Genomic DNA, 23,255 nt, shown 5'->3' with positions numbered 1-23,255 from the left:
GCAGACTCCAAATTTACAGTACCTGCATGGTGTGGGATTTCCAAGCCAAACAATTAATGCAAACACAAGAGAGAATAAATGCAAAATGGTGGCTTAGAAACCCTTCAACAATCAAGAGTTCACAGGACTCCCATGAAAAAAGTAATCTCTACTGAGGAAGAACAAACAATTGAAATTATAAACCACATGACAAAATAATCCACCTTGAGGAAGATTTGACAAGTGTGACAACAAGAAGCACTGAGTTTGAAGAGGCTGTGGAATGGGCACATAGAAGAGGTAAACAAAAAAATTGAGACTATAATGAAAGAAAAAGACAAGATTTTTTAAAAAGAAAGAAAAAGGACAAGTGTGTTAAAATAAGGTACAGAAAAATCCCAGTTTTTCTCTTTTGCCTGCAACCAGCTGATACCTCAGGAGGAAAGGCACGAGAAGGCAAAAGGTTAAAGGAGGTCAAAAAGGAAAAGAAATCAGCAAAATATATAAAGTATATAAGTTTAAAGGCAATTGACAGGTTTTTTTTAAATAGCAAAAACTCAAGCAATCCACTACCCATGTATTCTTTTTTGGGGGGTGGGGGTGGGAGGGGGTAGGAAGAGGGGAACAGAAAACTGAAGCCAGTCAATCAAAAGATGAATCATTTTCAAAAAAAGATGTCTAATTGAACATATGAGTTAGTTTCCATTATTTTTTAAAACTGCCCTGAAATGATAGTCCAGGGATTAACAACAAACAAAAAAAGGCAAAGCGAATTAGGAACAGGAAACAGAAGCATCTCAATTTAGGAAGTTGGGAAGCAGATGGACTAGTGGTTACTAACTCAGCAGACCCAAGAAAACAACCATGAGCCAGGAAAGAGGAAAGATGAGAAGTGTTCCGATTTGCATCACAGAAGCCTTAAAAGGATGAGGAATTGGTGGCACAGGTAGGTACTTTACAAAATGGGGGTGAAAGTGGAGCTAAAAATAGAAGGGCTGGTAGAAAGAAGTTACCTCCTGGATCTCACTTTGCAAGGCTGAACAACTGCCTCTCCCAAACACCAGGAAAGACTGGAAGTTTATTCTCTGGAAAAGGGAAATGGAGAGTGTCTAGACTAGGGGATTATACTCAAAACAAGGAATTAAACAAAAGCTGCAAACAGATGTTAAGCTGGATGTCCTCTTGCCCTGTATCTTAACAGACATCCCCCCTCCCCACCAGAATACTGGGAGCCAGGATGACAACTTCCAGGTAAATAACCAGATACACCTTTTCAGGGAACCCCTGACATTTTAAGATATGAGACCTAAGAACACTGATCATCTAATACTGAAATCATATGAACAATCTCCATTCATGCAAAGACGGCCAAACAGCATTTTCAGTGCCTCCTTTAACATAAGAATGGATAGCTAAAAATCATAGACATTTCAAAAACTTCTAACAAGACAGACCAAAACAAAAAATAACAAATAAGAACTTGGAAGAAACAGAGTAAGTAGGGAATTGATAACGTTAAAAAACTATTGTTAACATTCTCAGAGATAATCAAATAACAAAAAATTCAGAGAGTGTTAAAAAGAAAGCTCCTGGAAATTCATGCTAAATATGAAAAACGAAATAGAAACAATAGAAACCAAAGTTGAAAACAATCAGAAAGCAGAACAAGAAAGATTGAAAACTGAGAGACAAGGTCAGAACATTAAAAAAGTAACCTAGGAAGTTGAATATGTGAATAGTAGGAGCTCAAGAAAGAACAGAGAAAAAAAACAGAGGGAAGTTATAATCTAAGAAAATCGTTCAAGGAAATGTCTCAGAACTCAATGGGACATGAATTGCCCAAATGAAAGGGTTCAACAAGTGTCCAAGAACAATGGCTGAAAATACAAAATATGTTTCTGTTATTATTATTCTGTATTATTTTAAAGGAAAAGAGAAAAAGACATCTTGAGGAACGCTCTAGCTCCCATCCTGCTTTTCACCATCCTCAATATGTTCTCCTCCACCTTCCCCAGACCACAGCCTGCAATCGCTATCCTTGAAATTCCTTACTGGTATTTCTGTCCCTAATCAGAAGAGCCACTGGGGGCTGAAAGCACGAAGACACTGTTCTTGGTATTGAAGAGCAGCTGTTAGGTATAAGGACTTTTTGAACCGAAGGCACTGAGAAGAAGCAGACACAAGAAAAGCTCTCTGCCCTTACCTCTTTGCCTAAAAGAGGCCATAAATTTGTAAAAGCATTCCCCTTCCCCTCTCTACCAGGAAGGGCAGCAATTAAATCTCTGGAGACTGCTTTAGACTCTTCCTAGCCCAGAGGTGACATCAGAGGAATCTCGCATACTGTGCTAAAGCTAGCCTTTTTCTACCATGAGTTTCTCCACATATTTGCCTCCCCGCATTTGTTGCCCCTAGCAGCTTAAACTCCTTTTCCTTTGTCTTTCTCTAAAAACTTGTTTGTTTAGATTCTGTATAAATAAGTTAACCATTCCTTTGAGTTATTCATGGCTAAGTGCTCCCATGTGTATGTTCCATACATGCTAATAAACTTGTTTTTCTCTGTTAATTTGCCTTTTGTCAGTCTAATCTATGGAGCCCCAGCCAGAGAACCTAAAAGGGGTAGAGGAAAAATATTTTTTTTCCCTCCCTACAGTATCTACAAGAATTTTGATTGTATTTTTGGTCAACCTATTGTAGTAGGTGATGCCTCTTTAATACTATATAAACAATGAGGATAATAATGCCATAAAGTTTAGATACATTTTATATACAGTAACCATTACCCCTGATTTCCTAAGGCAGTTCAGATTTCAAACATATTTCCTTTGTCTCATATGACATCAAAATGTCCTAGAAAATTTGATATTTCAGTTTCTAATCTACTTTTCTCCCAGAACGCATCTGCTACCCAGTAGTTAGAAATTATTAGATGTGTGCTGATGATTTTACACAGAAGGGCGACCACTTTTAATAATGTACGCATTTTGGAAGACTGATTGGGGCCCCAATCATCATACATAACAATAAAATGCAACTAATTTAAAGTATACCTTTGGTGTTTAAATTGAGGAGTGCCTAGTTTTGTTAGCAGGCTGAAAGAAACACAATTTCTCGATTAATATGAAATAAAAAGTCTTATTTACAGTGAAGTAAGTTTTTATAGTCCTTTAAGGACTAGAAATACCCATTTAGCTGGGTAACCACAGCTTTTGCATTTTAGTGAGAAAAAGTCTACCAAATTCTTCTAAACCTGCACTTACAAAAATAAATTTAACTCACTGAGGTAAAGGAAAGCTAATTTAAGTTACATGACCCTGGAGGCTAACACTATGTTTCAAAATAAGCAACTCATAGGCTCACATAGGCGAAATCAAATTCAAGTCTATATCCCAAAATAAAATTCTAACACTTACTTCACTGGTAGACAACTTCAAACTATTTTCAGACCAGAAAGCATCTAAAGGGGTAAATTCTAAATTGATGGCACTTAAATGTGCGTCCTCTGGGCAATCCTGTCATGAAGGCATGATCCATGTTCTCTCACTGTGTTCTTTTCTTCTCCCATAAATGGCTCCCCTGCCTCCTTCCCCGGGATTCCTTCTCCTGGTCTCCTGACATAAACAGAATCAAGGATTTCAAGGAAGGCAAGTGTAGGTCTCCTCTATCTCTGTCTCCACACTCAAAAAGATGCATTAAGTATGTTTGGTAGTTTTTTTCCTGACAGCAGTTTTGCTCATTCTTAACAATGTATATTCATCAACTCTCCAGTCACCACTGAGAATGGCTTCTTGGTTCTAACTATCTGATATTTTCCCGTACTTCCGGGGCCCATCTTTACAGAGCTTCTTTATCAATTGACAGATGGTTGATAGCACCAAAGCTCAGCTGCCGAGAAGGGATGATGATCCTTACCCACCACGTTGGCCAGCACTGGAGCACAGGCTGGAGTTGTAAAGGGACTACAGCTGTAGCTTTGCACTAAGGTAGAATACCACCAGGGGGCAGCAGAAAGTCTATGAAATTACATACTCATCCCAGCACCTTTTCCCCAAGCTATACAGGATTTTGGACATATATTCCAACAGAGATTCTGAGCCTAAGCAATACAACTAGGCCATACAACTACAAGAACTAGAACCCCTGTTTTCTAAACCATCGACTGATGCTCCTTCTTCCTACACCCATGTGATTCTAATGTGCATCTAGTGACTTGCAACATGGCCTTTCCAGAGCTTTTCAGGCAAACGGCATAGCTGAGCTACCATGCAATCTCACCTAAACAGGGCCATGTCTAGGATGTAGGACCTCAAAGAAATACAAAAGCCAAAACTTAAAGAGCACACTGTTTACCAGAAGGACCAACCCTAAGACAATCACTGTAAATATTTATCCTGTCTTTATATAAAACTTGAGTGAGCTTTATTATTTCACTTCCACAACTATAACTAATGCAACAAAATTAGACCCTTGCAACTAATCAATGATGACAGTTGAAATATAAAGATATTATGTAAAATTACACAAGTTGCAAATTTAGATAACAAAAGTATGATAGATAAAACAATAAAGAGTAAGTAAAAGAACTGAACAAGCACAGCTAAGGATATTCTGCATTAGATGAAATAACTCCTTTACTCTTAAAAAGCTTTGCATATGCATCACTGTTGTTATACCGAAATAAGTTCAAAATGAGTCATATACAGAGGGTGCCAAAAAAGATGTATACACGTTTTAAGAAAGGAAAACTATATTAAAATTGTAATACTCAATATATACTGCTAACAAAAGATGAATACAAGTCATGTTTGACTTCTGCAATGACAAGAGGTGCTCAAAGTGGTTACCGTCAGTGTCCAGACACTTCTGATTATGGCGAACTACTGCTTGAGCAACGCTGACCAAAGTGTCCACTTGTATACACTTTTTTGGCACCCCTGGTATAAAGTGTTTTTTCAAGTTCACATGCACTTATGAACTCTATAGCATTAACAAAAATGTGACACCAAGTGTGTGAACCATAGCTTTAAACAAATAACCATAAAAACAGTCAAATACTTCATAAATGAAATTAGAAGACAAATGACAACATAGCATAAAATATTTTATCATCTGTCACAGATCTCAAATATGAAGAGCTCTTAAAAATCAGTTAAGAAAAAGACTTGAAATAAGTATTACAAATAGGTCAATCATACACACACACACACACACACACACACACACCAACAAATGTGGAGGAAAAAAATTCAATCTCATCAGTTAAAAAAAAAAAAAGAAAAGAAAAATGAACACAATAGTACGATGCCATTTTTCAGCTATGGAGTTGACAAAGATGAAAAAGAACCATAATTTTTTTTTAAAGTATCACCAATGGTCCAAGTTCTGCCAATTCTACCTCTGAAGCAATCATGAATCCATCGACTTTTCTTCATTTCCATGTAACCACCCTGGTTCAGCCAACACCACATTTCATCTGAATTAAAGCCTCCTCAATGCTCCTTCTCTGCTTACTATCCCATCCAAACTCCAACTGCAATCTCCATAATGCAGCAAAGACAACTTCTTAAACTATGTGATTCCCACCTGTGAAATCCTGCAATGCTTCCCACTGTTGGAATAAAACCACGCTTAATTGACCCTCCCTGCCTTTGTATGTCCAAGCACGACCACTGCACACTACATTTCAATTACCTTAGTCTTCTTTTAGTTCCTAACTGCCTCAGGGCCTTTGAACATGCTATTACTGTTCCAGAAACACTTTCATTCTGTTTTTTCACTATTGGCTTCCACTCAACTTTCAGGCCTCCACTCCTACGTTATCTCTTCAGACAGGCCTTCTTTGATTATTTTCTTACCTACATCGTCTTACTTTTTGAATGTCTTTCTCTACCAGAATGGAAGCTCCATGAGGGAAGGTCCTTTGTTGTGTTTTTCATTAGTGCATCCCCAGGAGAAGGACAGTGCCTGGCACATATCAGGCACTCAACATAAATATCTGTTTCATGAATGAAAAAAATAAATACTAGTGAAAGAAAGTAGTCAACTATATTTGGTTCTAAGAACATAGGTCTTCGTTCCAGATTCTTCACAGTGTGAGACTGGCCAGATTACCCTCTTTAAAACTCACTTTTTCCTACCTATTAAATAACTATTAAAATAACTCACTTTATTTTCCTACCTATTAAAATAAATAAATAAATACATAAAATCCATAGACTATTTCATCAATAATTTAAAAAAGTAATCTTTTAAAAAGAAATATAGTTATGATTTTCAGATGGGAAAACATACTTCCCTTAATCAGATCATTTTTTCCTTTTAGACTTAACTTTAGTAGAAGAAAAGAGCATTGAGCCCTGTTAGCCTCTATAAGAACTTGATTTCTTAAACCTATATAAAAGGAAGTAGCTTTCCAATTGTTAAACCTAAAGAGAAGATTCACGGAGGTTCCTCAATTTTTATTCTTTGCTATAAACAAAGTAAACAAAAAACCTAATCAGTGCTATATTATAAACCCAAAAGTATGCGAATAAAATTGTAGTTTCATATTTACACAATGAATTAAAATAAAAATCCTTGAAGGGTTCCCTCCCCGCTCCCCCCAAAGTGTATACGGAGCCATCTTTCACCTAAAATTAAGCCCTCACACTTTTCAAAGTTACCAAAATCCTCCACAGTAGTATGTTAATCAGATTTTTAAGCATATCCTAGTGGGAACTACAGCCTAAATATGGGACCTTACAGATGTTTCCCAATAGCTTCTAGATAATTTATAGATGAGTTGTTCATTACTGTGTCCTAATATCAGTTGAGACATTGGTTGGAATAAAAAATTATAGGCACATCTAAACAACACAGTAGTATCACGATGGCATGTCCCTAATGACTCCATTACCTAACAGGTCCTAGCCACTAAAATAGAACTGCAGGTGTCACTGTCCTCTGTAGTTTTGTTTTATGCCCTGATAATATCATGCTCATTTTTTCAAAACTCTGTAGGCATTAACACCCAAAGCATTTGACAAAATGTCAGTTTCACATACAATGAGAACATTATGTTATCATAACCTGGGAAGGTGGCATAGCTCACTAAAAAGTGCTTCAAAATCTTGTCAAATGATCTCAAGATGTAAACCATGAGATCAAACAATTTAACTTTCAAATGTCACGGGTTATTTCTATAAAATAGAAACAAGGAGCAAGGGACAATATGAAACATGGACTTAATTTGTAAAAGGACAAAACACCAGTCATGAAGATCAAAATTGGAAAAATGACTAAGAACAGCAATTATGTACTACATCTTGAAGAACAGGATTTCTCAATAAGGTGGAGGGGTAAAATTTAGCACCTGAAGTGCCAAAAATGCCTTTCCAAATTGTTTCCGAAAACTACATTCTTACCATAAAACAACAGTGGCAGTCTCCTAAGTGTCTATTCCATACCTGGATCATGTTCCGTAGCTATGCTAGAGGAATCACGCAACACACATAATAAAATGTCCTCATAACCTGCAATAAGTTCTGCTTGTATAGAACTAAGTATATAATAGACAGATCCTGTTCATTAAAGGAACTCGATGATCTGCATTCAAAGAACAGATTATCAAAGCACACTGGCAAAACGACAGGCACATCAATTTCACTAAAGACATAGCTCAAGTTTATCTTCCATTTATAATCCTAATAAACTTTTCTCTTTGGTGCAAATACAGCCAGCACTAAAGAGCTAAGGACTGAAAGGTATACATTTTTATAAAAGCCAAATCACTGAATCAAAATAAAACCAAACATAAAGCACCTACTATGTCTTGGGTGTTTTGTGAGTCACAGGGATGCATCCACCATGGTTCCTGCTTAACTAGGTTAAGAGTGTCCAAAAAAACCCGAACCCTGCTCTTCTCTAACCCTATCCCTCCTGCATGCCTTCTTCAGCTTAGCAACTTGCAATTCCATCCTACCATTTGTTCTTAACTGGTGCTCTCTCCCTCCTCCCAACCAACCCCTCAGAGCCAATCCCATCAGACCTAAGACCTACTCAAAGAAATGTTTGTGTACTCATCAGAAACTTTTATTTAGAAGTACTCCACACTTGTGTGAAAATATATAGTTGAACCCCAAAATTTCAGTGCATTAGCACAGACTAAGTTCTTAATAAGTATCCATTGAATTAATGAATCAGTGAAATTAATCATTACTAGTGTCTAGCAAATCTGAGCACTTACTCCTAATTAATACCTCAGTATGCACGTGATGGTTATTTATCCATTATTAAGGAATATCAAACCAGTATCCATAAGAGTGGGAGAATAAAGGATTGAACTTGGAGTACTTTGTTATTTCCAAATAATCAAGGAGGATTTTTGGTTCTAAAACTCGTTGTTGTATTGAATACCTGCTATTAAAGCACTATGTATGCCTGACAATGAGGACATCATAATTCAGGTAGGAAGCAGAGAGAACATACTGAGATATATGGGGAAAATGTCTGAAGTACAGACTGGGGGATAAGTACAAATAACAAATGCTAAGATTTAATACAGGAAAAATGATTAGATAAAAATTAGTTAAGACCGTCATAACCTTTATGTAAGGCATTGTTACATTATTTACCAAAATCTATAACATATTTTGTGTCCCAGGAATCCCATTTCTAAGAATCTCACAGAAACATTAACAAGTGAGTCAAGATATACGTTCAAAAATGTTCACAATAGCCCTGTTTATATAGCAGAATTTCCAAAAGCATCTGAACATCCTTCAGTGTGTTTGAATAAATAAATTTGGTAGCTCCTCACCACAGAATACCATGCAGTCATTTAAAAGAAGTGTATCCATACATACCAACATGTCTGTGAGATATACATTATTTTCATTTAAAAATATATGCATTTCACTACACATAATGTGCATACGCACGTATAAGCATTAAAATTCTATTAGTGTACACAATGCAGATGTTATGGGGGAACAGGAATACAGAACTGGAGCGAGGGAGGACATTTCACGTGTTTATACATGATACACATACAGATCATAATCATGTATCATTCAGTGCTTTAAAAAAAATAAAGGTTAGAGAGAGAGAGCAAGAGGAAAAGGAGAAAGAGAACACAATGGAAGGGAAGAAATCACCAAAGAATTCTCAAGTCCAGAGTTTCATATGTCTTTTTAAACATAAAGGGCCATCTGGGAACAGCTGCCCAAGCCAAGCAGGCATGGAATTCACCTTCTCTTGCAGCCGTATCTTCTTGGTTTCCCCTCCCCACCCTCTTTGGAAAGCAACGCTACTTGGGCGCTGCCCCATCATGGGCTCGAGCAGGTTCTGTGGGAGGCTCTGCACCGCCAAGGTGAGTGTGTCTGTCTTTATCCCTTGTCTTCTCTACCGTTCACCACCGTTCAGGGGTTTAACTACAGCATGGGAGGGGGCATAGGGTGGTTCAGGAGAGAATGACATTGTAACCAGTCAGCTGGCTAAACTTAGCATCCCATCACTGCAAAATCTGATAAAGAAGAAAGTTGTATGTTGGGTAACCCTGCTCTCCAGCTGTAAAACACACAGGTGGAAGGTAGGTCTTCCTTTCCTCCTTCTTTTTCATGCTGATACTCCCGAGGTTGGAACTATTAGGTAAAATTAGATTGTCAGATTACATATGGATACACACACATATACCATTTATACAGGTAACTTTTACATGGTAATAACCTTGGAAACAAGAAATGGGATTAAATTTAATTGACTTCTGACCTCTGGGTTTCAGCTGGCACAATGCTTAATTAAGGATATGGGAAGATGCATGTGATAACTCTGTATCGTCCATTTTAAGCAAGTGTTTGTTCAGTATATGTATGGCGTGGTCAGTCACTACATCATACACAGATATATGGACACACAAAAAATAAGAGTTTAGGTCTACATACCAAACTGACCAAAGTTACCCTTAGTGACTTAACCATTCTGCTCATCTTTCTTATAGTTCAAAATTTAAAATAAGAACCACATTACTTGTATAACCAATAAAAGGCTATGAAATAAGTAGATGTTTTAAAGGTGGATGCCCTCCGGCACTACACAAACACATTCTATCTCCCCACACCACCCCCACCAAAAAACACACCCCATCCTCCATTATCAACAGAAACTGAGAGTCCTGGCAAACTGACAGACTAAATTTAGCAGACAGATCTAAGTTACAGTTCCTCTCAAAACCAGTCCCTGAAATAGTTCAGGTCTTGTGAAACTAAAACTTTCTAGGCCTACCACTCTGGGCTTCATTTTATAAGCTTCTAGTTTTATCAAATGGCTACAGGAATTACATACAATTAAAAATAGTGCCGCAGTATGCTAGATGATGCAATATCTTGGCAAACAGCAACTTGTTTTTTATGGAACACCTACCACATGTAAATCTAAATGAAAAGGTCAAAGTCTTTAGAAGCAGATTATTAACTTCAGGAGTCATATACAACTGTGTGATAGATTCGTATTAAGAAGGAAGAAAAAAACTTTATACAAGAAAAATGAATGCTTACATCTTTTATTTGAATGTATTTTTATAAGCTATGAAATCATCCAATTCTCTCAGCCAAAATTTGGGGTAAGTTTACAGGTGAGAGCATGGAGGCTTCAGAAAGTGATTTCAAGTTAGATCTTTGTACTATAATTCTAATTATATTACACCAAAGAATTGTCCAGAATTTATCATTATTTAGGGATGAACAGAGCCAAACGATCCACTTCCTTTTTTCTTTTAAAGTCTAAAAAGATTTCTAATGTAATTATGTCACCAGGATTTTAAATGTATATAGGATTTTCTTTCAAACTTGCATTCATTCTCCACTTGGGCCTAAAGTTTTAAAACAATCTACATGTTTTTTCAAACTATCAGTCTTTTAATAAAATAAAAGATGGTTTTCTTCGTGTATCTTTCAAAGTACACAATACAAACCTTCATTTGTATAATTTTGCTAACTATATTTATAGAGGAAAGTTTGAAAGAGCTGGGCAGCAAGAAGAGTGAGAAACACAGTATTTATAATTTGGGGATGCAGGATGTAGAAACTGCGTATTTGAAAAAAATCACAACAGCTTTGTAATGACTGGTTTTCACTTTCCTTGGTAAAATTATAGGTAACTTTGATTTGGACTGTTTCATGTACTGAATCCCTGGTATATGCCATGAGGACTCTCTCTCATAAAATAAGTATCCTCTCCTTGCTGAGATCTCTTACAAAGAATTTTTAGGCTGTGACATAGGACATCAGATTTTTCTTCTTTTCCAGCTGTGTCTGATGTTATACATGGGTGTAGATTAGTTAAGAGGGCAATTCAAGGATACCTAAGGTATGGTAGTTAAATAAATTATGAAACGATCCCTCCTTTAAAACAATATAAATGCAACCGTGAAAGAACCAAAAAAAAACCAACAAAATAAACTAACCCTGGGGGGTGGGAGGGGAAGGTCCTAGACATGTAGGCCCAAATTTTAAACAATTCTCTATCAGACCACATGAAGACTTACAAAACTGATGATTGCACAATAGACTTTGCGGATTTAACCTAAGCTTTGGAAAGCCAGTATTTATAAACATGAGAGTAATAAGATATAAGTAGCAAGTACTGTAGTGCAAATAGACTGCATTACTTCATATGGATTATCTGTTAGTTACAAAAGCACTAGCATGCTTACATGTTTAAGTAATTAGAAAATCCATATGTGATCCAGCATCCACACCTGAGGCCAGGAAGTTGACAGCCACCTAAGTTTTCTCAATGCCAAGGTGGGAACCTGTACGCCACAGAGCTAAAACACAAATGCCATGTGACAACCTGACAGACAGAGATGAGGCCAAGATGAGGGTGAGGGGCCCAGCGATCTCTAAGTGACTCTGAAGCACACTGAATTTTCAGAGGACAGTTTAAGCAGAGAACCAAGCAGGCTACCGAGTCTGCGGTCTTTTCTCAACACACTTCTGCTCCACTTGTGAAGTGGAAGGTCTGTCCATTGAAGTGCTTCTCATTGTTATGCTTCCCCTCCTAGCAAGAAGGAAGATGAGAAGAGCTGACATAACTGAGCGTGAATCCCTATTAATAGGTGAGGACAGTCCCAGAAGTGAAGTCAGGCACCTAAGGTCAGGAGCTGGAGTGGGGCTCCAACAGTTGGCTCAAAGCCTGTGAGCTGCACCACTGAGCAGGACACCCCCAGGTGGGGATGACAGCACTTCCTTTGAAACCATGGGGTAAAGCTGACAGAAGGTTCTGGAACATGTTTTCAGTTCCTTAGAACAAGGTGCACTGTTACCACAAGGACTGTTATCACTGACAAATTCTTCTCCCTTCTTTCCCTGTGGTTTCAGGAGCATTCCAGCACTTCGGGGGCGCCTAACCCCAGGCTGCCCTGCCTCCTCCACTGCCCCGTCCAGGCTAACACGTCCACTGTCCTCACCCTGACTCCCTTAGCTGGCTTCCTGCAGAGCCTGTGCTGGGGACCCAGCCTTCCTTCCAGGCTCCTGCCCCTTGTGCTGCAGGGTGTCTCGCACCTTTACCACACGTTTTACACTCTTCCCCCCACACAGCTCCTGAGCACAACTCACACTCGCATTCGAGTGAGTCATATCAGGTGGCAAACTGCCAGAGAAGGAAGCTCCACACATTTGCACGTTCCTCAACTGCTCGTACTTAGGCACGGTTGTAAAAACATCACTGGGGGATTCTTGCAGGGAGCTCCCATGATCACACCCTTTCCCAGGTCAAAAGCTCACCCCCACCCAGCCAGTTCCCAAGCCCAAAACATCTAGTAGAAGGCCCAAATACCTGATTTCTGTGTGTGTGTGTGTGTGTGTGTGTGTGTGTGTGTGTGAGAACTCTTACCTTGTACTATCTCTTCCTTCAAGAAGGACTTTCCGCCTTTTTATAAAAACTCTAACCTCCTTGTAAAAAGATTCAAATGATACAGAAGTACACTCAAGTTAGATAGATGGTAGGTAGGTAGGTGGGTAGGGGGAGGGGAGGGGAAGGGAGGAGAGGAGGGCGGGCAAGTGAGCTTCCTCAACCCCATCCTTCAGAGATAACCAGTGCTAATACTTTGATGTACATCCTTCAGGACGTTTTAAAAAAGAAAAGAAAATCTGTTAATGGAAAAAGCAAGAGAGCAAATTTATATGTATTCTTAATGCCATCTGTGTTAAAAAAAAAAAAAAAAAAGGGAGGGAAGGAGACATATATACACTTGCTAACATATACATATCACGTGAAGGCATCAAAAGAGTCAATATTGACTGGCTCCAAGGAGTAGACCTGGGAAGGGTGGGAAGTACGCTTGTCCCTCTATATCCTTTCTTACCATTTGAATGTGGAACCATGTGAAAATATTATCTATTTAACTTAAATATTAAAACAGAGAAAACGTACTTATTAAAAGTCCAAAACAGTGCCTAGCATAGAGCAGGCACTCAAGCAATACTGCAGAATGACACAAAGGAGCCTATCTATTTTAACGTAATAGAAATGACACGACTCACATGGTTCATGCTGTTTTAAGTAAACTACTACACACAACACCACCAAAACAAATAAAAACACTTGAGTACTGACATGGAAAGGCGTTCCTGAGTGGTTCTTACAGAGGAAAAATATAAAAGATTTTAGATATCCGGCAGTTGGTAAAGGTAAGTATCATCCTGAACATTTTCTCCCAAGACTCCTGTGGGCAGAGGGCACACATACCCACCCAAAGTCAGGGTGCAGAGGCCTAAGGGGCACTATAATAAGAGGAGCAATTTTTTGTTTGTAGCTTACCCCAAATGTCAAATAAATTTTGTGTTTTGCTCTAAAGTTAGTCACGGCTATAGTCATACAAAAACCATTGTCTTTGCCCAAATCTTCAAGAATATATGCTGCATTTATCATGTTACTTCACACCTCCTGACCCACCACCCCACATCTGGGAGAACTGAAGCACCCCAATTTGAAAATCACAATCTAGTTGAATCTTACACAAACTGGCAATCATCAAAGCAAACTGCTTTACCCAAGGTCACATGCCAAATCCTGGGAAAGCTGAGATCTGGCTGTGAGAGCAATTCTCAGTGGGAGCATAAAATCTGACTGATAGTCTTTTTGTGTGTCCCTTTCTCCCCACCTCCACCCCACGGGCACATAACCACTACCAGCTCTCCCAAATAAAAACCCTCTGATGTCTCATCAGGTCCCATGCTCATTGACAGAACTACTCTTTTATAGCCCCTTCACCATAACTGGTGAACAAAGTCAAGCTACGCCTACAAAGTATAAAATCTCTAACAAGCAATGGATCTCATTAGACTCTGTATGAAGCTTTTTGTTTTAACAAACAAAACCATTTCTAAGCACTTTAGTAATCACTTGAGCGACCCCATTTGCATCCTGGTTAATGTACTAATTGTAGATCTGTTTTATTTATTTGTTAAAACCAGAACCTTGGTTTGATAGCATTTGGTCAACCAACCATTTTGACTAGTTTGAAAATAGCACTGCCTACTGTTTAAGATATTCCATAATACACATTCCCCCTGATTTTAACAGGCTTTCTCTCAATTTTCCCAAAGAAATTTCATATTAGAAATTATACTACCCTATTTTATATAAGGAATTCCTTGAATAATAAACAATAGTTGAAATATCTGCACTGAAATTGTTCAATTCTTTGTGTTCAATTCTTACTCAAAATATTTGGTGCTTTAAGTATGTGTAATGACCCCAAATCAGGTGCACAAATCATATTTTATGAAATAGACCTACCTACAGCAGGCAAGACACTTCAGCAGGAAATCAATTTTAACTAACATAAGAAAAGAAAGTATCTGTGGGAGAAACAAAATATACAGATTTTTTTTTTTTAGGTTGTTACTATAATAATTTTCTGAATAAAGCATAAATCTTGAAGAATGACTTTATTCCCTCAGGGAATTTAAACCAATAGAATGTGCATATTTAGGTATTTTTAAAGGAACTGGGAAATCTGGTGCTTGCACCAAATTCCTATGGAGGTGGAGGAATTCTCTGAACAATTTCAATTTCTCTACTGGATCAAATATCTCTAGTCCCCAGGGGAAATTTCAGACCTTGTAGGCGCAGACAAATTCCACTCTGTCACCAAAGCAACCACTGCACCAAGGTAAAGGTGGCAATGATCGCAGTGTGTGGGTCTGGGATAGCAGTGAAGAGGGGTGGAAACCAATGTCACGGGGGAGAGATGGTGACATCAGGAACCAGAAAGGGCTGTGCTTGCTGCCCGGGCCCTGCCAGGGTACAGGACTCCAGTAAGAGTGCCGTCTTCCCAAGCATCTCTAGGAGGTTGCCCAAGGTGGTGTGAATTTCCCAGACGTTCAACACAGCAATGGTCGGGTATAAAGAAAACAGGCACGTTCCAATTTCACAACACAACAACTCAAAAACCATTCAAAATGGACAGACTTCCAGGCTAGGACGCATAAGACCTAAAGTTGAGTCACAGACTATCCCCTCTCATCTTCAATTTTTCTTATGACTTACTTGGGCAGAATTCAGTCCATTTCCTTCCTCATAACACTACTGTGGGACGTGACTATGACGAACTATACAGAATTCTTCCGAAAGTGTGAAATGCATAAATAGTATAGTACTCAAAGGACGGCAAAGTCATAAATGATTACGTTGTAATGTCAACAGTTTTCTGTGTAGGTCATTAGAGAAACAAAACAGGATCTTGCCATATTCCGGTGGTTTCTGTATGAGTTTAATAAATAACACAAATCATGACTTATCTTTGGGTCCACTTCTTCTAAACACAGTATCGTACAATAAATGCCTAGCCTTTCACCTCACGCTTACAAGCTAGGGAGGTAGTAGTTATAACTCTGGGTTCTACTAGTAACTCTACCATGAACTCCACACAGCAAACTTGTCCTTCTCAGGGGCCTTGAAAACCAGGCATCAACACATGTAAAGGACAATGCTTCCAGAAGAGTCCACCTTTATAACACCATCATGGCACAGTCCAAGAGCTTTTTTAGTAATAAGAGAAAGAACAGCCAACAGACAACAAAACCACGAGAACAAAGTATTGCAGTAAAATGGTATGGTGTCCAAGATCCCCTTTAAAGTACCGCCTCCTCTCTCCCTCCCCTGCACCCTGAACAAAATACAGGAGGAGGACGGAGAGAACAAGAATGACAGCAAGTTGATGGTTGTTAATGCTAGGTCATAAGGATATGCTTGTACTAGTCACTCTACATTTTTAAAAAACTGCTTTTAAAAATTGTCTTAACATTTTAACTTGGTATGAACTGAGTTTGTTTAAAAAAAAATAGTATATGCACACACAAAAAAACGTAAAGCACCCAGAAAAAGAAACTTAAGAAAATGGGTGAAGGAGGTCAAAAGGTATAAACTTCCAGTTACAAAATAGGTAAGTCCTGGGGATGTGGTGTACAGCGTGGCCACTATAGTTAATAATACCGTATTGCATAAAGTTGCTAAGAGAGTAGATATTAAAAGTTCTCAAGAAAAAAAAAATTCCGTAATTATGTATGGTAATGGATGTTAACTGGACCTATTGCGGTGATCGTTTTGCAGGTACACAAATACCGAATCACTATGTTGTACGCCTGAAATGAACATAATGTTGTACGTGAAAAAAGAAAAGAAAAATAACTGTACCAAAAATTTTTGGTGGTTGGGTGATGGGATGAAACCAAAGAATAAGTCAGCCAATTTCACACAACTCCTAAGCTCAGAGCCGCTATTCCCGGCAAACAGCTCTTTCCACCAAGCCTCGTGCGTTCATCAACGTTTACTGGAGCCAACATCTCTTTTAATCTGCTTATTTTTTTTAGGGTATACAAAGTGATGATTTGATATACCCATACATTGTGAAACCACCATCTCTTTAATATTTAATAACCTACTCATACACACCTTCCTGAATGTGAGGCTCTGAAAGCGCACACAAATATTACCTACCTAACACTGTCCATACTCAGTGGGGCTTTTACCTGCTAGCCCTTTCCTAAGAGAACAAAAACATATGTCCAGCTTCTCTGCCTAATGAGACCAGGTCAAATCAACAATAGAAGCGAAAAGAAAGGAACAAAGAGCAAACTGTGATGTGTAAAGAATGCCTCACACTAGACGGATGATAAAAACCAAAAGAAGCCCAAACCACTGCATGCCATTTATTGGGAAGATACATACTAAAGCTTTACTCTGTTCCATATTTCCTTTCTAGCTTCAGAGGTAGACAATAAAGAAATATCTGAGAAACTCCACAATGGCAGATAGGACGGTAGGTTAAGCAACGAGACACGGTTCTAGAAATTCCATCTGATAAAAACAATGAGTTCTGAGACCAATTATCAGGGACAGCTTCAGAGGCTATGGCCCTTTTCTGATATCTGTCCCTCAACAAGAAAAAAGATTCTCTGGGCAGAATGTTTTTATATTACTGTGGACAACCAAGACATAGCTGCCAAAAGCGTTGGCTGAGCAGGACAGCTTACAAAGATTCTGCAGGTGCGCTGACAGAAGTGCAATCCCCAAACATTGGATTCTTCTGATCTTACATGCCATAGGGGCACCGCTCAGTTCACCTTCCTAGAGCAAGGAAGGTATTACTCATTACCAAATGTTCAGACTCCTGACCTTTGCCACCTGAGTCATATACCCTACCTCTACATGGATCACACAAAAGCTGGGGGAAAACTGGCACGTAAGCAATCCTTTGGACTGAGGGGAACAAGAAGAAGAATTCTCTTGTCTTTTCTGTCTGAGCTTTTAAGAGAAGTTTGCTTTTCTTAACTGGTCAGTTCCTATCTTATGGGTAACGTGAATGATACGGTGTTTCCCACTTTACTTCAGCTCCCCAGGAATGCCTGAGCCGAATCTACAACTGAACTGAACCTAAAGATTCTGTGCTCGTACCTAAAGAGTTTGAGTGTTTGTCTCATGAATCCTAAAACAAAACTCCATCACCAGCCATGAGAAATCCTACTTCAGGAAAGAGCGTAAGGGATGGCAATGTGGGAGGTGGCATAATGCTGGTTTTCCCCGGCACTTCAGATGTATTCTGAACCACATTTTATGATGCATGACAGGGCAGAATTTGCCGAATTCTGGACACACATCCACTAAGAAACTCCTTTCACCATTCGGCTATCCATAATTTTCAATCCTGTGGGTTTTTTCAGAGGGTGTGGTCTATAAGTAGGTCTATACAAATTCTGGCACTAGGCACCATGAAATAGAAATAGAAATAAATCTGAGGTTATGTGAAATAAACACACAATTGCAAACCATCTAAATATTTTATAGCTGCCTATTCATTTTGCTTTAAGTTATATCTAACTTAATTTCAGAGGCACGAAAGCAAGTGAAGTATGACACCAAAGTTCAGGCCATTAGACCCACTCTAAATTGCTTTTTTTCTAGGTCTTTGCTTTTCATTCAACATCAAATTGTTTAAATAATCATTGGTTTGTATTTTTTCTATCTTAAAAGTAAAAATACTGAAGTTAATGACTGATTCTTAAAGTAAGTCAAGTTATGAACCAAATTAACAAATCACTAACTAGACTGTATGAACTAACTATACTTTATGAACTAATTATCACATACGGAATAACGTTGTAATCTGCATGGACTCCTTTTAGCTTTCATGTAACAAGAAAAGTTTGCCAGAAGCTCTCTGGCAGCACCTGAGTGAGTCAGGAGTTTTGTCTCACATTTAATAAGCTTATCCCTTTACCCAGAAATATCCAGAGATATCAAGCCCTGAGACGATGGCAAAATCCATGTCCTGCCCTCTCTAGCCACACAGCTATTTTTTTCACTAGACTCCCCTCAAAAAAAAAAAAAAAAAAAAAAAAAACCACACACACACACTTTCATGTGTTATTGTTATGATGAGTAGTATTAAATGTTTACAATTCCAGATGCGATCCACATAAAAAGCAGGTTAAACAAGTTGGTGGAGTTCTAGGATACCTCTAGTAATTAGCCCTTTCCCTGAAAATAAGACCTAGCCGGACCATCAATTCTAATGCGTCATTTGGAGCAAAATTTAAAATAAGACCCAGTCTTATATTATATTATAGTGTATAAGACCCGATCTTATAGTAAAATAAGACTGGGTCTTATATTAATTTTTGCTCCAAAAGACACATTAGAGCTGATGGTCCGGCTAGGTCTTATTTTCAGGGAAACACTATAGCTTTTTAAACCATTAAGGAACAGGTATAGCAGTGTAGCATAGTTGAAGTTCTCTTAATCAATCTCTGACTGGATTAATGACTCACAACATGCTGATGCATGAGGATGGCTAAGCAACCTCTCACTGCCTCTGGTATTAGCTAATATAAGCCTGACAACTGTTTCCACTGGTTCCCGTGCAATGTTTACCAAGACTCAAGTTATATTTGTTTCCAAACATGTTTACACAGGTTGGACTTGTTTCTGTTATTACACAATTTAATTAAATATTAAGTAATCAATGAAATTTGAGTCTGAAAAGAAACTGAGCTGTTATTACTATAAAACTAAATTGAATGCATTCGAAACACTTGACAAAGGTAAACAGCTGAAAAAGACTGCTGTAAACTAAGGTGTATTTAAGACAATGTTAACGTTCTGAGGGGGAAAAAGGACGTAAATCCAGATGAATTCAGCATTTGGCTGCTTGGAAAGTTTTGATGTTCTGGCACCACTTTAAAGAGATAAAGACTAGACATTATTGATGGAACATGATGAGGGTGGTTTGTGTGTGAAAGACAACACAGGACACGAGTCAGAGGACTGACGTCCAGAGAAGAACTCTACATGACACAAAAGACTGAGCAATTCTGAACATCGATATTTCTAAGTTAATAAAATGTTTATGGTGGGTATATATTATTTTGTATTATTTCTACTGTTAACTGATTAATCATCTAACTATAGGTCCCAATTGCACTCAATAGGACTTTCTCTAAGGAATTAAGTCAAGGTCTGGACCCTCCCATGTATTTTTGTCTTTCCTTGATAAAGAACTTAAATAAAAATGAAAGCGAGAAAGTTTGTCCTGATGAAATCTCACATCCCCACCACGCTTTCAGTGGCCATCTCCTCTGGAGTCTGCACTTCCCCAAGCTCCACAGAGTGGGGCTACAAGCTCCACCCCTCTGGTGGACAAGATTAAACACTGTCTCTTCACTTCCCTTCACATGTACAACCCCCCTTTATCTGAAGTCCACGATGCTTCGCTAGGAGTTGAGCAAAGCAAGGTAAAGGTAATTCATACCATAAGGTGTGTTTCTCTTCTCTAGGATGTTTGCATTTCAGAAGATCAATGCTAAGAAGATGTGTACATGTTAGAAGATCTACCTGTAAGTGACATCAGAGTTCAAGGGTATATATAAAGAGGCAGTAAAAAAAAAAAAATCAAGATTGTGGAAAGGGAGATGGAACCTGGTAGCAAGGAACAGGTCAGTCTCAAGGCAAACGAGTTACAATGTAGAGAGCACTAGATTTAAACTCCATCTGTGACTTTGGGAAAGTTAACAACCTTTCCAAGCCAGTTTACTTGTATATAAAAATAGGATAGCACCACCTGCTTCACAGGATTAAATGAGACACAGAGTTATAAAGCATCTACTGGTATATATAGTCCAGGCACACAGTAGGTGCTCAATAAATCATGGCTGCTTTTAGTAGTCACCTCACATCCAACCTCACCCTACCCCTCAAAATGGCATTATTTTTTCCATCTTCTCCCCTTTAAGAACACAAAGATTCTCTTAAAAGTAGTGGGTCCCCTTAAGAGTGGGATTCTCTTAAAAGCAGCAGCTCTGGGGCACTTTTATGAAGAAAGCTATATAGGTCAAAGTAATGTTATTTGCAAGATATATCCTTCACCCTTCAGGACCTTCTTGGGAGCTTTGTAAGTATGGGGCACTCAAAATGTGATCATAAGTTGATTTATATGATCAAATTTACTCAAAATTAATGTACAGTAAAATCAAAAGAAAAAAAAGCAGTCAGTTTATTCTTGTTACATCAATACTTCCAACCCATGTTCTTGCACTGAATCATCATCTAAAGATCTCTGATGTGGCTGCTAGATTTTGAGATCCAATCTGTACACTCTGCAAAGAGCAGGTTACCACCCTTAAGGAGAAGCTTCACTGCACACCCAGGTGAGAGCTCGCTCAGGGCGGGGCATTCTGCAGGCCCCCTGGCAGGGGCAAGGTCAATGTCTATTTATAGCATCATTCCCAATTCAAGAGAGGGATCTTGAATCTTGACTCACATACATACACAATAAAGATGAAGATGTCGGAAAGTACAGGAAAGATTAAGTATAGCTGGTCCGGTCTAGTTCTTAAAGGACGTGATATAGCCATGACACAAACCAAAGGAGAATGGGGAGATGAGGGCATACAGTTCAATTTTAACAATGTTCTGACTACACACACATCTGATCACAGCTCACTCCCCTTCAAGAAAGAAAAAAAATCATTTTTAAAAGTTCTGAAGAACAATGTGTCTGGATTTCTTTACATGTCTACATCTCTCTGCCTCTGTGCAAATGAGTTATCTTTTCTGGATAAGCATCAACTACTACATGTTGCTTTGATTTTCCCTTTAGAAGACAAACACAAGTTGAGAAAGCTGCCTTTCCCATTTGCCAAAGATGATAAAATGCAACAGCTGTTACCTAAGCAACCATTCACGTTTCAAAGGTGTTCAAGATAAATCTGTTATTTCCTCTAAAGAAAAGCTTTTCTCTTCCTCAGATGTTAATTACTGACTCATAAAGTAGTCGCTAAGACCAAATGAGTCAGGGGGCCCATGAAGGGCCACAGTGACAGAAGGGCCTCCAGTGGCATCTGAGAATTGTGAAGTGAAATCATTTCCCTTCTCTTCAGTACGTGGCTTGGGAATACCTCCTGCTTCCTAACACATTTCAAAAGGCTATACACCGAAATAATTCCATCCCTGGATTTTGCTCTGGTGTGCTAATAAATATTGCAGAATACAGTTAGCGTCATAATGCATATTTTTTTTTCTCATTAATAAAAGAGGAATGATTGTTATTTTTCTACTCTCTCTGAGCTTCTTGAAAAGTAGAGGTCTTTGGAAAACAGTAATTATTCACTTGAAATGACAATAAGAAATATGTCATAAAAACATAAAAAACCCAGATTCTTAACAGATCTAAAAGGCAGGTAGTAGGCATCTAAAATACTTGCAGGAATTGTCAGATATTGAAAAACTAAACAGTTAAATGAAATTATCCTAAAGTTTTAAATTATCGGCTTTTAATTCAAAATGGTTTATAAAAGCAATAAAAGAGCAATTTTAACTTTTTAAAAATTTTAATTATTTGAACACTATAGAGTTGTTCAGTCCAAATGAGTTGCATAACTTTTCCATGCGATTTGAAGCTAATACTTAACACCCAAAACATGTTTGGGGTATCATCACTGAAAACATTTTGGTATCACCTCTCAAGGGTAAGGTGCTGGTAAATTCCTGCTATGTTTTGGTAACATGTGTTCTGTAAAACCAGCATATATTCAGTCCTCAATCGGACTAAGCCATGAATCCCAACCACTATCAAGCCACCACATGAAGAAATAAACTCAGTATGCTGAAAACCAAACAGTTTGCTTTTGATATGGGAAGTATTACTGAGGAAGCCTCACAACCATAGAGGGTGTGTGTCTCTGTGGAACAGAAGAAAATATATATAAATAAGTATATATTATTCTTATTATTATCCAAGACAGTACTGAGCCCTAGTACATATAATGAACAATTCTAGCCAGGAGTTTTATAGGGGCCAAATTATTCAAAAGAATAAGAAAAGAAACATTATTCATGAATATTAAATTCTTAACAGTGACAGGTTATATGAACTGTTCAGAAAAGGCAAATCTATAGGGACATAAGGTAGATTCGCGGTTGCCTGGGGACGGGAATGGGGATGAACTATAAAGGGACAGAAGGGATCTTCCTGGAGTGACAGAAACATCTGAAACCGGTTGATGGTGCTGGTTGCATAACTTGATAAATTTACTAAAAATCTCTGAATTGTACACTTAAAAGCGGTGACTTTTATGGCATGGAAAGCATACCTCACTAAAGGTTCTTTTTGTTTGTTAAGTAACAGGGTGATCATTTGGACTTAGCATTCCGATTGGGCCTGGGAGGTAACTAAGTAAGGATGTGCTCACATCTTCAATTTTGAGAATGTTCATCCTAGTACCTTCTAATAGCCTGAAGTT

General features: G+C 38.3%; 1 protein-coding gene across 21 annotated transcripts in view; it reads right to left on the bottom strand.

Moving 5' to 3' along the window:
* Nucleotides 1-23,255, bottom strand: part of SGMS1 (sphingomyelin synthase 1) — a 254,474-nt gene that overhangs the window by 45,512 nt on the left and 185,707 nt on the right. For 2 of the 21 annotated variants that reach the window (XM_074339420.1, XM_074339425.1), the window contains exon 2: nt 993-1,064. The exons of the other annotated variants lie outside the window; for them this stretch is intronic. The gene's annotated coding sequence lies outside the window, so the exon portion shown is untranslated. The remainder of the gene's footprint in view (nt 1-992; nt 1,065-23,255) is intronic. 21 annotated transcript variants of the gene reach the window in all.

Source organism: Rhinolophus sinicus, linkage group LG07, assembly GCF_036562045.2.
Source record: "Rhinolophus sinicus isolate RSC01 linkage group LG07, ASM3656204v1, whole genome shotgun sequence".
In the NCBI taxonomy this organism is placed as follows: Eukaryota; Metazoa; Chordata; class Mammalia; order Chiroptera; family Rhinolophidae; genus Rhinolophus; species Rhinolophus sinicus.
This window is presented reverse-complemented; position numbering and strand designations above follow the sequence as displayed.